At 56.5% G+C, this 16,836-nt stretch overlaps 1 protein-coding gene across 2 annotated transcripts in view; it reads right to left on the bottom strand.

Moving 5' to 3' along the window:
- KCNAB2 (potassium voltage-gated channel subfamily A regulatory beta subunit 2) overlaps nucleotides 1-13,002 on the bottom strand; it is a 97,992-nt gene extending 84,990 nt beyond the window's left edge. For both annotated transcript variants that reach the window (XM_082398760.1, XM_082398759.1), the window contains exon 1: nucleotides 12,867-13,002. The gene's annotated coding sequence lies outside the window, so the exon portion shown is untranslated. The remainder of the gene's footprint in view (nucleotides 1-12,866) is intronic.
- Between the last annotated feature and the right edge of the window lie 3,834 nt (nucleotides 13,003-16,836).

Here is a 16,836-nt window from a genome sequence, read left to right on the forward strand (position 1 = left end):
ATAGTGATGGAGGCAGAGATTGGGGTGATGTGTCTCCCTTTGCTGGGGGGGGACCTGTGTCCCCAGCCCTGGTTCAGTTCCACACCTTGAGGGGAGCGGCAGTTTGCAGGGAAATTTCTGCAGCCCTCCTTGCATTAGCGTTTGTGAACAGGCTCCTGGGGCCCTCCCCGCTCTCCAGGGGACTGTAAGAATAAATAACAAATGATTTCAAAGAGGATTATGCTGCTGGCACCACGTGACAGAGGCATGAAAGATTAATATCTTGCCCATGCAGCACTACACTAGCAATTGGAAAGCCAGCTTTACTCCACCTCATCCATTAAAGGCTCTGCTGAATTAAAAGAGATGCAAAAGAAAGCCATCAGGCACTGTGCCTTTGCAATCATATAATTAACAGGAAAAAAAAATGCGTTTTTAAATGAAAATACTCATTGCAGGTGAGGTTGCAAAGAAGCTACTCCAATGAGACGTTGCTGCTTCGGGGATGTGTGGCACAATCTTTTGGGAAAGTAATTGGGCAGTAAAGATCCATAGCTTGGGATCCAGAAATCCTACTTGTATAAACGTAACCTAAGAGTCCAAGAGAGGAAATAAACTTAGATGCACACCCGTGTTCAAGACAGCATTACTGGGAAGAGTGAAAAGATGCTAAATCCCTAAGGAGATCATGTTTCAGTGAATTTCGGGAAAACAATAGGATATAACTCGGTCACTGGCAGTGATGTCTCCGTGTTTGGGAAAGTGCTCGGGCAGTGATGTGAGTGGGGGAAGAGGGGAGCCCCACGATTCTGCCTGCCGGCGGAAGGGGAAAGCACACAGGAGAGTGGGGAGGGGTCCCGCCTCCCAACCGCACTCTTCCTGCCTCGGACTCAGCGACCCCCTTCTGGTGGGAGGGTCTGTGTACATGAGGCAGGGAAAGAAAGAATCCAGTGGGGCTCTGCCAGCACTGAGCTGAGGGCTGGGCTGGACCTTTATGCGGTTTCCTCTTACCAGGAATCCTGGCGACCCCAGCCCAGGGGGAGGCCAAGGGTGAGCACCCATCCCATTAACAAGGCGATATGGGGCCCAGGGTCCTCTGCTGGCTGCGTGACCTGAGGTCAAGCATGGAAGCTGTTCTCACCCATGAAGCACCTACTCCTGGGGTGGCTGGAGGGTTACGAGTAAATGCTTGTAAGGTTTGAGCAAGAGCCTGACAGAGCAGATCCCAGACAAATGGCGGCTGCTGATACAAATAATGATAGGACAGCCACTATCCTACCCCTCCTCATCCCCACCGTCACCATCATCATGGTCATCATCACTGCTGTCATCACCAAGATGACTGTCATCCTCATCATCACCACCATCACCATCACCATCACCATCACCATTACCACCAGCATCACCATCACCACCATCACCATCATCAACACCATCACCATCACCATTACCACCAGCATCACCATCACCACCATCACCATCATCAACACCATCACCATCACCATCACCATCACCACCATCACCATCATCACCACCATCACCATCGTCACCACCACCACCATCACCATCATCAACACCATCACCATCACCACCATCACCATCATCACCACTAACATCACCATCACCACCACCATCACCATCACCACCACCATCACCATCACCACCATCACCATCATCAACACCATCACCATCACCATCACCACCACCATCACCATCACCATCACCATCACCACCAGCATCATATGAACTGCCTGCCTCCTTCCCGCAGTGGGGCAAAGGCTTTCAGCCGTCCAGCCTCCTTCCTGGAGGTCCCCAGCTCCCGTGGAAACCTGCTCACGGGGCCATGGCCTTCTCTGCCTGCCGCTTGGGACCACTCAATCTGGATGCCCTGGGACGGCTTCTGCAGTTAGAAGGCATTCACTTTGCATAATTAAGTGGCTCTGCTATAAACACATGAATGTGGCTGCCGGGCACCGAGCGTGCAGTCTGTTCGGGGAGGCTGCCGGCCCGCAGGACACAGCCCACCTGTCCAGATGCCAGGCGGCCAGGAGCCTGTGGCCGCCAGCCTAGGATGCCAGCCCCCGCACCGGAGCTGCCTCAGCACACAGGCTCTGAGCACCTGCCTTTGTCTTGCCCTCAGCTGCAGGGGTGTATCCTCGCTGACTGCCATCTTTGGCTGGGTGCCAGGCCCCAGAGGCCACGGCTGCTCTGCCCTCCCTGGGGCGTTGCCTGTTGTTCGGGGTGTGGCAGGATCGTGCCCTGGGGGTAAGATACTTGGCGGAGAATCCTTCAGTGGGGTGGACAGCCTGGGGGAGATGGAATCAGGGCGCCCACGGCGGGGACGGCCACTGCCTGCTTCCAGGGGTCCCAGGCTTGGTCCCACGGATTCAGCTCAGGGATCCAAAGCTCACCAGACAGCTCCTCCAAGCAGGGCCTCTGAAGGTTCCTGGGGTGGATGAGTGGACAGAAGGGGAGGTGGGAGACCTGTCCTGCCTGCGGGCAGCACCAGGGCCAGTGCTAGGACTTCATTCCTGGAGTGAAGCCTCACAAAGAACGGATGAGTGGGATTGTTAGGACTGTAACATCACCTCTCTGCAGCTCCGAGCCCCGGACATCGATGCTGTGAGGGGATGGGAGGCAAGGGCAGCCGTCCGACGCTTGCGACGCGCTGGCTCAAAGGACCGTGGGCTCTTGGAAGTTGGGGAAATCAGCCTGGGTCAGGCTAGTGTTCCTCGGGCCTAAAGGGAGGGTGACAGGCCTAGTGGTCCTGTCTCTGCACCAGCAATATTCACCACATGTACAGGGAAATGAGCATCCCTCCGGAGGACCAAGCATGGGCCGTCTGGCTGAGGAAGCGGGGAGGCCTGGGTTGGGGGGATGCAGGAGCACCCTGAAAATGGTCTGATGTACGGAGGAGGTCCCACGGAGGATTTGGCACGAGGTTTGGTTCTTGCCCAGGGGTTTCCCTTCTCTGATCATTCCGAGTCAGGTGGCAGCCACTAGTCTGTGGGCCGGAGTCCCCCATCCCTTCCCAGCTCTGCAGAGGGTGGCTCCAACTTGGGGGGGGCGGTGTGGGCCTTACATGAGCTGTTTCCTACCCTGTTCTGCCTTCTGGGAGGGTCCATCGTTCCTGATCGTTGCTGAGAGCCTGCTTCTGCCATGCGCCTGCCCAAGGGCTGAGCTGGGGGTACAGAGGTGACGGGACAGACACGTCCCATCCTCACGGGGCACACGCTCTAGGAGGGACCGGATGTCAGTAGCAAAGGCCATCGTGGAGTGTTGCTCAGAGAGACCTACAGGATGCTGGTGAGGGCTGCTCAGGGAGTGAACACAGGCTGGCAGTCAGAGACCTACAGGATGCTGGTGAGGGCTGCTCAGGGAGTGAACACAGGCTGGCGGTCAGAGACCTACAGGATGCTGGTGAGGGCTGCTCAGGGAGTGAACACAGGCTGGCGGTCAGAGACCTACAGGATGCTGGTGAGGGCTGCTCAGGGAGTGAACACAGGCTGGCGGTCAGAGACCTACAGGATGCTGGTGAGGGCTGCTCAGGGAGTGAACACAGGCTGGCAGTCAGAGAGCTGTATGGTGGCCCCAAGCTGCCGACAAGTATGATTCTTCCCCGAGCCCCAGTTTCCCTCTCCTTAAAACAAACAGGCTGGACCACATGCGTCAAAGAGTAAGAAGCCTGAAGGGACTTTCCTGAGCGCTGCTGGCTGGAGGAGCCCAGGGGCCCCAGCCTCACAGTAATAAATGAAATAAAGCCCCATAATACTTCAAATGCCCACTGGCTTGGGGGCTGCTTTAGAGACCAGGGGTTCTGCCTGAACCTGGGAGCAAGTGCCCTCTCGTCCCCTCAAGGGACTGGGGAAGGGTCCCCTGAGCTGTGCCCTCTCCCCCTGAACTGGGGCCCTTTTGTTTTCAGAGCTTTGGGTGACTGTTTGGGGCTGCACCCGCCGCCGCCTCACCTGCTGCTCGCAGAGGCTGCTGCCCAGGGGCCCACGTGGCGGTGCCGTGGGTCCCCACCGGGCCTCAGCACCCAGGCAGCCCAGCAGGTGGCTGGGAGCCTCCAGCAGTTCCCCATGGTTACCATGGTTACCAGGCTGCGGAGGGTGGGGAGAAACCCTGTCCCCCACATCCCTCCCAGTGGTACCCCAGTGGGCTTTGTCAGAACCTTCCAGCCCTGGGTGAGGCAGGGAGCGAGGGCCCAGCTGGGCACACAGGCTTCGTGTGTGTTTTGGGGGGAGCTGTGGTAATCATGGTAGCTGGAGCAGCTCAGGGCTCCCGAGGGAACCACGGGCACGGGACAGGGCTGGGGGCCTTGAGGGACCTGCTCAGCTTCTTTTCCCCCATTCTGCATGCATGACCCAGCTTGGCCCCACAGATGAGCCTCATCTGTCCCTTTGCTCTTGCCAAGGACATGGGATGCCTGGAATAGGGACTGCAAATTCCAACAAAACATCGCCCCCTTTCTGCATGGACACAGGTGCTCTGACTCCCAGGAGCGGGGGATGCCTCCCCGTTTACACCCTCCTGTGTCCTGGTCAGGACACATCTTTCTTCTGAAGAGGAGCAGCCCCTAAGATCTTTCCTCACTTAGCCCGGCGTCCCTCTCCTGAGGTCCCCCCAACACCCCAGGCCATCTCTCACCTTCTGGCACAGCTCTTCCTGCCCAGAAGACCGCCCTGTCCTGTCTCCCTCTGTCACCCAACACAGAACCACACCGGCTCCAGCCTCGCCTCGTCCCTCCCTGACCACGTGGGAGGCACACTGCCTCGTCCTGCCCGCTGGGCCTGCAGACACTTCCACTGTGGCCCGAGTGGCGCCTCCGTGGGCTGGAGCCGTGTCTCCTCCCCCACCGACTGTGGGCCCTGAGGGCAGCGGCCTCGTCTACCCCCCGCTTCTCGGGTCAGTGAAGGAAGGGGTGACGTGCAGCATGGCCGCACCTGCACAAAGCCAGAGCAGGAGCAGGGTCACTCCTACGAGCAACCACCGCCCCTCGAGTTGCGACATCAGGCCCAGGGTGGCCGATGAGTCTCATCTGAACAGCCTCTTTATTTAGGACGTGGGTCCACATTTACCCACAGGAGCTGTCCCACGAGCCGTCAGAGGCCTTTCCCTAACCCAGCCTTCGGGATGAGGAGGGAGTATGGCAGCATCTCCAGTAGCATCCCTGGAGCCTCTGACGTGTCCTGGGCAGGACATGCGCGGGCACCCCAGTGCCTGTGCCCCTACAGAAAGGGGGCGATGTTTTCTTGGGATCTGCAATCTCTATTGGGATCTGTTGCAATCTCTCTTGGGATCTATTGCAGATCTGTTGGGATCTGCAATCTCTATTCCGGGCATCCCATGATCTTGGCAAGAGCAAAGGGACAGAGATGGCTCTGGGCAGCCTAAGCTGGGTGACAAAAACCTTCTCCCCAGTGAGAGGCAAAGGCAACACTTCCCGGGGGGTGAGGGAGCCACTGAGCAGAGGTGGGGGCTCACGAGAGGGGGAGGGGAGATGCCACAGGTTCAGTTCCAAGTGACAGTCTGGCTCCCGGGAGGGGTGCCCACTTCCGTCACACGGGGCAGGTGCTCAGAGTCAGCATCCCAGCCAAACCTCATTCCAGGAGCGCTGGGGCACCACGAATACCAGCATGTCCCCACCCACGGCAGGATTAAAGCTCGATTCGGGATTCGAAGCTGACAAAGGCGTAGCAGGTCGCCCAGTAGAACAAGGGCTTCCTATGTTCCACAGTGTTGAAGAAGCCCCAGGAAGGCTTGCTCATCAGAGCTTCCAGTGATCAAGGCGTGTTTCCTTGGGTGCTGCTTTAAGAAGCGGAAATGGGAAAGTTTATGACAAACTGGGGAGTGTTTCTCAAAGTGTGGCCTTGGAACCCCAGGCAGCGGCTGCTGAGCTGCACCAGGACCCACAGGGGCTGTTTCCAGGCACCGCCCCCTGTGACCCCGATGTGTGCCCCAGGGCTCAGGACTGCCTGGCACCTCCGGGGCCACCGCAACCTCCGCATTCTCATCCTCTGCAGTTGCATCATATGCAGAGCCATCCATGAAACTGGAAGGATGAGCCCCGCAGTTCACAGGTGACCCCAGAAATGTCCCCATTAGGGCAGGACACAGAATCACGCACCATGGAGACTGAGGATGCGGCCGATGGACCCGGTTAACCAGAAAAGTGACTTTTCTTCCCACCGACCTGCTAACCCTGTGAGCGTGCCCCCTCTCGCCTCCCTTCCTTCTTTCACTGTCAATTTCTCAAGAGCCATTTAGGCAGCAGAATGTAAAGGTCAGGAGGGCGGGCGTTGGCACCCAACAGCTGGGGTTCAGATCTTGACTCCTTGTTAGTGCTCTGTGACCTGAGGATAGTCACCTCGGCTTTCAGTGCCTGTTTCTGCACCAGTAAAATGCAGACAACGCCATCTCCTTGAACTGAAGGAGTGGACACAGAACAGGGCAAAGACGCGGCATGTGCACCTGTTATGGGGGGGCAGCTCTGTCGCCTCCCCTCTTGGCAGAGACTGTGGCCCCAGCAGCGTGGGGCCCGCCTGATGCAGCGGACACCTGCCCCCACCTTCTATCTCCCTCTCTGACTGGGCTCCAGGATAACCCAGGGTTTCCTCCTGTCTTGACCTTCACCTTCCCTCTCAAATCCTGCACTCACGGCCACTCCCTGGGCTCCGTCTTCTGCCCCCTTTACTCTTGGCCCCACCTCCTGGGTGACGTTGTTCACTGCCAAGGCTGTGACTGGTGGGGGGTTGGCAATCACCTCTGGTTTGAACCCCATTTGAACCCATGGCTCTCCCTCTCGATGCCCACAGCCGTGACTGGCCGAGGCAAAGACCTTGGACCCAACGAGGCAGGGTCAGCAGGATGTAGCCCGAGCAGACCCAGCGATGAAAAGGGGACCCCGGGCTCCACTTGCTGCCTGCATCCCACTGCCACCCAGCTCCACAGCAGCTTTGCCGTGACGCTCTCCTGCCTATTCATTCTACTCATCCGCTCGAGACAGATTTACGGGGTCCCACTCTGTGCGCAACGCTGGGCCTACAGCAGCACACAACACAGGTAACAGTCTCTCTTTAGGATGACACGCGATCTCCCCTGCCATCGCACGTGGTCCTCACCCCACACTGCAGACACATCTGCCTCCTCCATCCCGGTGTGGACATGTCACTGCTGGTTCCAAAACCCCCAGGGGTCCGACGGCTGGCCTCCCAGACCCCAGTTCCTGCTCCCCCTCAATGACTCCCATATTCATGTCCCACCTGTGCTCCCCCTGGGCCTCGGCCACTGTCCAACCCCCTAGTCCTTCCTCCGGGGCCTGGCCCAATGCAGGGCTCTCTCCAGACAGTCCTTTCCCAGTTTTGCTATCACAACCCTGCCTTCTTTCAGGGTCTGGGTCAAATATCAACCCCACCTGCCTCCCATCTCTCTTCTATCAGCAGAGGCTTCTCTGATGGTTCCTGGTCTGTGGTTAGGTTAGGTGGGTCTTGCTCACCCTTGGCCTTTCAAATGTCTGCTGCAGAGGGCTTCCCCAGTCGGCGGTATTTATAGGTTTGAAACAATGTTTAAATTCTAATTTACTTTTTAATGCATGGATTCGTTAGAATTTCCTTGTGCTAGTTATTTCTGAGTCTCCTCCATCCAGAAGGGGCAGGAAGGGCACTGTTTCCAGAGAGACCCTGCCACCACAGAGCACTGGGGAAGGCAAGGTTCCCAGGCAGATTTCTAGCTCCTTCTGCCCTGGGCTGTGTTTGACAGCTTGTGGACATCAGGTTGCAGTTCACTCTGAGAGATCGTAAGGCTGCTGAAGGATGGAAAATGAAAACATGCCGTGCTGCAGAGGGTGGGCGTGCTTGGGGCGGGGCTCTGCAGCCCCCACAGGCTACTGTACAGAGGGGTAGGCGGGCAGACGAATGCCCCGCAGGCTTGCGCACCCGGCCCTCCAGGAGGCCTGGGGTTGGGAGGACAGGGCAAGCCGTGTCCCTCCACTCACTGGGAGGCCATGATCTGCAGAGACAACAACAGGCTCCCGCCCTCCTTCCTCCACGAAAGCCACCAGCTGGGTTCTCCCAGGCTGTTCCCCAGGAGCACCCAGCCCCTCTGAGGAGCCCCACGTGGGCTCATGAAATGACTCAGAAGGGGACCTGAGTCCCTTTGCTTGAGCTTTCCCGGAAGCCACCTGGGCTCCAGGTAGAGCGAAGGTTTGCGCTCAGTCTATGACTGGACACAGAGGCTGGGAAGCTGACGGAGTGCCCGCCCTGTGCCAGGGACTGTCCGTATGCCTCTGCTTGCCTCATTTTACCAATCCCGAAAAAGGGAGACGCAAGCACAAGGCCAAGCGGCTGGGAGAGTGAGAACCGGACATTCAGAGAGCTAGTTCTCCACTGGGGGCCACGGGCCAAGACCCCAGACAGGGGGCCCTGCGGACAAGACCCAGTGTCTACGGGACCCAAGAAGTCGCTCGCTTACTGGGGAAACTAGCCCGACGACGAACGGTTTGCTGGTTTGTTTTGAACCCAGTGCAGGGATCTGAGAAGGAGAAATATACACTTGGCTTTCAACCATTGAGTTGGATGATGGATCTCAGCCACTCAGCAGCTGGGGCTCAAGAGCAAGATCACGTTAGGTGGGGAAAACCCCCTAAGAGGGCTCAAGATCCTGGTGGGGAAAAGTTCCCTACCGGGTCTGCAGCACAGGTGTGAAGCTGAGGGAGACATCCCCAGCCCATCTCCGCTTTTCCCCCTTTCCCAGTCCTATTTAATCTGTACCCTGTGTGGCATTAAGACAGTCAGTTCTGGGGGCTTCCCTCGTGGCGCAGTGGTTGAGAACCTGCCTGCCAATGCAGGGGACACGGGTTCGAGCCCTGGTCTGGGAAGATCCCACATGCCGCGGAGCAACTGGGCCCGTGAGCCACAACTGCTGAGCCTGCGCGTCTGGAGCCTGTGCTCCGCAACAAGAGAGGCCGCGATAGTGAGAGGCCCGCACACCGCGATGAAGAGCGGCCCCCGCTTGCCGCAACTAGAGAAAGCCCTCGCACAGAAACGAAGACCCAACACAGCCAAAAACTAAAATAAATAAATAAATTAAAGAAAAAAAAGAAGCTAATCTATGTATTAAAAAAAAAAAAAAAAAAAAAGACAGTCAGTTCTGCAAGAGCCTGTGTGCTGGAGCTAGAGGGAAGAGAGGTTGACTGCAAGGAGGAAGTTCAAGGCAGGCAGGTGCCAGGGATGTGGGTGAAATAGGATGAGGGACACATACAAGCCTGCGGACTCCGGGTCTCCAGGGCTAACCACCTGGCCACTCGGTGGAGCAGGGGGTGACCTCCTGAGACCCTGTCCTCTGTGCTATGAGTTAGAAAGTGCGCAGGCGCAGGGCACACTTCAGCTGGGGGGTGGGGACCGGGCCCAGAGTGCATCCCTCAGTGCAGAGGGAGAGGAAGGCTAGCCCCGTTTTAGCCCCGCGGGATGTGGCAAAGGGTAAGAAGACCCAGCAGCTGCTCACGTCCGCTCGGGCAGGGAGACTCATGTTCTCGCCAAGCCCAGGCCGGATAGGAAGCCTGAAGCGCCCCCTCCCCCGCCCAGTGACCCGATGACCCGTCGGGTGATGTCCCCAACTGGCCCCTTGTGTGTTTTCTCCTGGGGAGGCCCCGACCCTTTTCCTCCTCTGTACTGGCTGAGCCAAGGACCACATCTCCTCAGAGTCACCCCAAAGAAAGGGGGGACATGCTGTGGGTGGCGGGCTGAGCGTGCTGGGCTTCCCACCGTGAGAAAGGCAGCTTCCATGTCCCTTGGGAGCTAGGATTGAACCTGACCCTCCTGCACATTGGAGGAGACGCATCTCTGGGGGGTAAGGATTTCCGGCACTTGCTGATGGGCTGGAGGGGGCCCGGTGCAGCGGGAACAGAATCCAGGAGGCTGGGTCCGTCTCACCACCGCTCTGTGCCTGTTTCCCATCCAGGCTAACCAGCCTCCCTCGCAGGGGTGATTAGGGTTATTTACAAGGACCCGCAGCGAAGCGAGGTCAAGGCACAGAGCCCCTTCTTCCCTTTCATCTCACCCGGCGGCTCGGCCCCTTGCCATCTCTTTGATGACATCTTTGGAGCCACAGGGCCCTGGCTCTGGGGAACTGCCAGGCCGGGCAGGATGCTGTCGCCGAGAACTCTCTGTGGTCGGTAGCATCTCCCACTCCTGACAGCCCCAGTGACTCAGACGCACCCGGGGTGCTGTTTCCTCCACGTGTGTCAGCACCATCTCACAGGTGCGTCCTGAAGGGTGGCTGGAGCTGGTGGATGGCATGTCCACGGGGTGCTGGTTTCCTCCAAGGGCAGAACCAAGGGAGTGACCTGGCTCAGACTGGCGGGAGGTACGGGGCCTGACGCGGCTCACCTCTGAGTGACCTTGGAGAAGTCTCTGACTTTGCCAAGGCTTCCGTTGCGTCCTCCAAAGGGGAAGATGCCCAACCCCTTGTAGCTCTAGCACGCTCGCCTCTATGAGGTGGGACCCCTGGTTGCGGAAAGGGGAGAGGAGGGGTCCCTGGCCCTGGACACCTTCAGAGACGGTCCTCCCCGAATGCTGCCTGCAGTGTCACTGTTCTGCCTATCATTCAGGGACTCCAGGAAACTGCTCTGGCTCTGGGACCTTTGGCGAAGCAAAGGTCATGGAGAAGTGAAGGTCAAGGACTAGATACACGCTCCTTCTAGCCAGAGTCCTGCGAAGCCACACACGTTCGTTCCCCTGGGTTCCAGCAGTGGAGGAGGCCTTCCTTCGCCACGTGCGTGCTGCCCAGTTGCCATGGGCCCATCACCAACAAACAGGAAAGTGGAGAGGAGGCCCCCTCCCTTACCGGAAGCTGTCAAACCAAAACTTGTGCCACTCCCTTCCTCCTGAATCATTTGGGGTTTAGAAGATCATTGAAAAAGGAAAGAAAGCCAGCCCCATGGTGTGAAGCTTCTCAATCTGCCCCACCCCAGAGCTCGCTCACCCCTCCATCCCCCAGAGCCTCGGCCTGTGACCCTCACCAGATGAGCAGTAGTGTCCGTCTTGCCACACCTCCTGTGTGCAACTGCTTTCACACCCATTCATTCCCGTCCAGGCGCCACGTCCAGACCCAAAAGGTTTGAGCACGAGACCCAGTTTCGCACTGTTCGTGACCCTCCCTCCCCCTGTGCCCTGGTTCAGTCCCCACACTGTCTGTCCACTGGCACAGCACAAAGAGGCACAAAGAACGGGGCCTTGGTTTTGTAGGGGAGCCTCCAGCAGGCTGCTTTCGAGGTAGGAACGTGCTGCAGCCTGGACACCCTCAATGTCACTGAGGCCGGGTGGGGGCTTGGAGAGTGTTCCTGATGGACAGGCCCCAGGGAGCCAATGCCCTCTGGGCCCCCGTTGTGATAGCACAGGGGAAGGAGCCCAAGAACCACACACAAGCCTGGGGTCTGCAGGTAGATGCAAACGCCAAGCAACAATCAGGAGGGCAGGTGTAACTCTCCACACTCAGGTCCCCAAACCCTGCAACGTGGGGCCTGAATGCGGTTTTATTTGCAGAGCAGGAGCTTGCTCTTGGCATTGGAAGGCGGATGGCGTTTTTGAGGGGGAGGAGAAGTTGCAGCGAAAGAAGAAATCCTGAAACGACAGGCAGTGGGACAGCTGTGGCCTGAACTTGGTGTTCTTGCTCCTCGGATGTGGATGTATTAATTTCCATAAATGCTAATAGCTCACTTCCCCAAGAGCTATTACTTATGTCATCTCCCCTTGGATGCATTTCAACACAGGGCAGACAAGTGAAAGAGAAGAAAGGGCAGCCCCCACTGTTGAGTTCCCATTCCCCAACCCTGTCCGCACCAGGTAGCTCAGGACTGTTCCCTAAGGTGGCCCCTCTAACTGCAGGGTCAAGACCCCCCTGCCTTCGGCCCCACAACCAGGTCCCGATCATGCCAGGAGGCAAAGAAAGTTACCAACCCCAAAAATGCTGAATCACAAAGTAAGCTGGGTAGGAAAGTGGGGGTGGGGTGGGAAGGGAGCCGGTGGCTAGGGAGGAAGGCAGGAAAGGGTGCTAAGGGGCTTCTCACCTGGAGCCCCCCAGGCCGCTCTAGACAAAACGTAGACCCTAAAGGAGCCCCCAGACAAATGCCAGGAGGAGCAGAGCCAGGGTAGGGTGGGAGGGTGGGAAGGTGGGCAGGTACAGGACTGCTACTGCAGCAGGAAGCGGTGCAGCAGCTGGGTCTCTGTGTCCTGCGTCCTGCAGGAGCAGCAGCAGGTAGGGGAGGTGGGGAGCGAAGAGAAGCTGGAGAGGGGGCAGGGGTATAGGGACCGGGGTGGGGTGGGGTGTGTAGGTAGCCAGATGAACTGGTGCAGGAGGAGAATGCCAAGGTCCTGGGGAGCAAGGCAAGGTGCAGAGAGGGCGCCCACGGGGAGAGATGTAGCGATTGGGAGCAGAATGGGTGGGAAGATGGGGCCAGGGACCTGGAAGGAAAGGCAAGATGAGCCTTCAGGAGCAACAAGGAGAGAGATGCGGAGGACCAAGACCAGGAGCGCTACGATGGGGCTGCGCTGAAGGGGGGATGGGGGAGGGGGAGGCGAGGCTGCGGGAAAAGGAGGGGGCAGAGACGGGACGAGCGGAAGGATGAAGTTTGGGGCAGGGGTCGGGGATGGGAGCTAAAAGGTCGGGCGGGTTGGCAGATAGGGCAGGCAAGGGAGGACGGGTTGGGGGAAGGGAGATGATGGAGAACAAGGCGAGCCGGCTGGAGAGGAGGTGAGGACGGAGGCGGGCGCGGGGACGCGCTGGGGGAAAGGATATGGAGAGTCAGCGCGGGCCTCGCGGGGGCCCGCCGCCGCTCTCCCGGCGCACGGCCGTGTACTGCGCGGACGGCCGGGGTCTCCCCCTGCACTCACCTGGGGGCTCCAGCTCCGGATCCTCTGCCCCGCTCCGGATCTTCCTTCCCGCCCTGCCCCTGCGACTTTAGCGCCCCCGAATCCCACTAGCTCCACCAGGTTCCGCCCGCAGCATCTTCACCTCGTGGGACGCCCGGGGCCACGCCTCTGCCAGCTTCTCATTGGCTGGCCTTCACGCCACTCACATTCCTATTGGCAGAGGGATCGCCGACCATGCAAATCAGAACGGGCCCGCCGCCGCGCCTATTGGCTGGCGCTCCCGGAGCGGCGCCCCTGGACTTGGGCTCTGATTGGTCCCGCGGTGCTGCTGACGCAAAGGTCGGGGGGTGGGTTCTTTCCCTTCTGAGGCTCCTCCGGCGGGTGGCAGCGGGTCGGGTGACTCTCGGCCGGTCCTCGGACCGCAAGGCTTGCGGCTCCGGTGGGCACCGGCCGGCCGCCGGGCCTCTGGATCCGTCCGAGGGGCACATCCTCGAAAGCTTGGGGCTCGACGCCCCAGGGCGGGTGCGGCAGCTGCAGCCTCGTCTCCTAGGTAACGCTGCCCGCCGCGGGCGGAACCACGTTGGCTGGCTCCGCGGGGGAGGTTAGACGCGACCCGGAGGCGCGGGGGCCGCCGAACGGGTAGGGGCCTCGGGCCCGGGGTGGGCGTGCTCTGTGAGTCTTTCCCCGGGACCCGGTGCCTGCGGGGCGCGGCGGCCGGGCGGGCGCGGGGCTGTGCCCGCGTCGGTCGCACCTCCTTTCCCCCTCCGTGACACTTGGTGCGGCCGGGGCCGCAGGCTTCGGGGGCTTCTTGGGGCTCAACCTCAGTACTCTGTCCCTAGACCCTGCGCCCCCTTGCAGCCCTCCAGCTTAAGGCGAGCGCGGTGCCGCCGGCCTGGGCTGTGCTGAGACCGCGGCTTTGGCCCTCCCCTTTTCCCCGTCGGACCCCTGCCGGGGACCCCTGCTTTTCCTGTCCCCACTGGGTGCCTGTCCCCCGCTGGCCCTGCCGACCCGTCCCAGCGCCGCCGCCCAGTGGAGATCTGGAGACTCCCTGGCCCTCGCAGGAGGCCCTGCCTTGATGGCCCTGCCTGCCTACGGCCTCCCCTGGAGCTGCTCCCACCTTCCCCTCCGCTGTGCAGCCCACCGACCTCCGGACCGCCTCCGAGCACCCCACCTGGGCCCTTCTCGAGACCCCAGTGCTCGGTCTCCTGCTCGCTTCTTCAGACTCAGAGGCCCCACCTTTGCATCTCTCTTCCATGCCTGTCTCCCTAGAAGACAGATGCCTTCTCAGACCCGGTTCTGCCTTCGGTGTTGCACTGTGTCACTTGGGTTGAAGCATACGAAGGAAGTCTGGCTTCCCAAGCTTGTGTAGTTGGAAAAGGTGTCCTTCAGATGATTGTGGATAGTCGCCCCCAGTTCCCGCCCAGGTCTTCATCACAGCTCACTACACCCTCCGGGCCTCTGATTTTTCAGAGGTCATAGCCACCTCCTTTGTGTGCTAACTGGCATCCTGTCTTTCTGCCTCTCTCCAGATACATTCCTCGAGGGCAGGACGGTTTCTCCACGGCCTGGCACGTGGTAGGTACTCAAAGACTATTCCTTGAATGAGGAATTCCTGGCAGTGCTTAAGTAGACCTCTACTTACTCTCAAAAAAGCTCCCCAAAGCTTTCAGGTCTCAGGCATTCCAGATTTTGTTCACTTCTGGGTGGGAAGCGTCCCTGTGTCCGGGCAGCTCCTTGTGGTTCCTGCTCCTCCCTTTCCTTGGTGAACCACTGCTTGTGAGACATCAACCCAGCTTAGCACTTCAGCGCCCGGATTCCCTGCTCTTCTCTACCCTCCCTCCCCCGCCAAAAAAAGGAGTCTGGATTAGGCTTGTCTTCTGCATGCTGCTCACACTCGATCCCTTGTTTTTTTAATTTTTAAAATTTTATTTTATTATTATTTTTTATACAGCAGGTTGTTATTAGTCTATTTTATACATATTAGTGTGTATATGTCAATCCCAATCTCCCAATTCATCCCACCATCCCCCCACCCTGCTCCTGCTTTCCCCCCTTGGTGTCCATACGTTTGTCCTCTACATCTGTGTCTCTATTTCTGCCTTGCAAACCGGTTCATCTGTACCATTTTCTAGATTCCACATATATGCATTAATATACCATATTTGTTTTTCTCTTTCTGACTTCACTCTGTATGACAGTCTCTGGGTCCATCCACGTCTCTACAAGTGACCCAATTTCGTTCCTTTTTATGGCTGAGTAATATTCCATTGTATATGTGTACCATATCTTCTCTATCATTTTGTCTATTGATGGGCATTTAGGTTGCTCCCATGACCTGGCTATTGTAAACAGTGCTGCAATGAACATTGGGGTGCATGTGTCTTTTTGAATTGTGGTTTTCTCTGGGTACATGCCCAGTAGTGGGATTACTGGGTCCTGTGGTAGTTCTATTTTTAGTTTTTTAAGGACCCTCCACACTGTTCTCCATAGTGGCTGTATCAATTTACATTCCCACCAACAGTGCAAGAGGGTTCCCTTTTCTCCACACCCTCTCCAGCATTTGTTTTTTGTAGATTTTCTGATGATGCCCATTCTAACCGATGTGAGGTGATACCTCATTGTAGTTTTGATTTGCATTTCTCTGATAATTAGTGATGTTGAGCAGCTTTTCATGTGCCTCTTGGCCATCTGTATGTCTTTGGAAAAATGTCTATTTAGGTCTTCTGCCCATTTTTTGATTGGGTTGTTTGTTTTTTTAATATTGAGCTGCATGAGCTGTTTATATATTTTAGAGATAAATCGTTTGTCCGTTGATTCATTTGCAAATATTTTCTCCCATTCTGAGGGTTGTCTTTTCATCTTGTTTATTGTTTCCTTTGCTGTGCAAAAGCTTTTAAGTTTCATTAGGTCCCATTTGTTTATTTTTGTTTTTATTTCCATTACTCTAGGAGGTGGGTCAAAAAAGATCTTGCTGCGATTTATGTCAGAGAGTGTCTTTCCTATGTTTTCCTCTAAGAGTTTTATAGTGTCCAGTCTTACATTTAGGTCTTTAATCCATTTTGAGTTTATTTTTGTGTATGGTGTTAGGGAGTGTTCTAATTTCATTCTTTTACATGTAGCTGTCCAGTTTTCCCAGCATCATTTGTTGAAGAGACTGTCTTTTCTCCATTGTATATCCTTGCCTCCTTTGTCATAGATTAGTTGAGCATAGGTGCGTGAGTTTATCTCTGGGCTTTCTATCCAGTTCCGTTGATCTGTATTTCTGTTTTTGTGCCAGTACCATATTGTCTTCATTACTGTAGCTTTGTAGTATATTCTGAAGTCAGGGAGTCTGATTCCTCCAGCTCCATGTTTTTTCCCTCAAGATTGCTTTGGCTGTTTGGGGTCTTTTGTGTCTCCATACAAATTTTAAGATTTTTTTTCTAGTTCTGTAAAAAATGCCATTGGTAATTTGATAGGGATTGCACTGAATCTGTAGATTGCTTTGGGTAGTATAGTCATTTTCACAATATTGATTCTTCCAATCCAAGGACGTGGTATATCTCTCCATCTGTTTGTGTCATCTTTGATTTCTTTCATCAATGTTTTATAGTTTTCTGAGTACAAATCTTTTGTCTCCTTAGGTAGGTTTATTCCTAGGTATTTTATTCTTTTTGTTGCAATGGTGAATGGGATTATTTCCTTAATTTCTCTTTCTGATCTTTCATTGTTAGTGTAAGGGATGCAAGAGACTTCTGTGCATTAATATTGTATCCTGCAACTTTACCAAATTCATTGATTGGCTCTAGTAGTTTTCTGGTGGCACCTTTAGGATTATCTCTGTATAGTGTCATGTCATCTGCAAACAGTGACAGTTTTACTTCTTCTTTTCCAATTTGTATTCCTTTCATTTCTTTTTCTTCTCTGATTGCCGTGACTAGGACTTCCAATATTATGTTGAATAATAGTGACGAGAGTGGACATCCTTGTCTTGTTCCTGATCTTCGATAAA

Source organism: Balaenoptera borealis, assembly GCF_965194805.1.
Source record: "Balaenoptera borealis genome assembly, chromosome: 1".
Taxonomy (NCBI): Eukaryota; Metazoa; Chordata; class Mammalia; order Artiodactyla; family Balaenopteridae; genus Balaenoptera; species Balaenoptera borealis.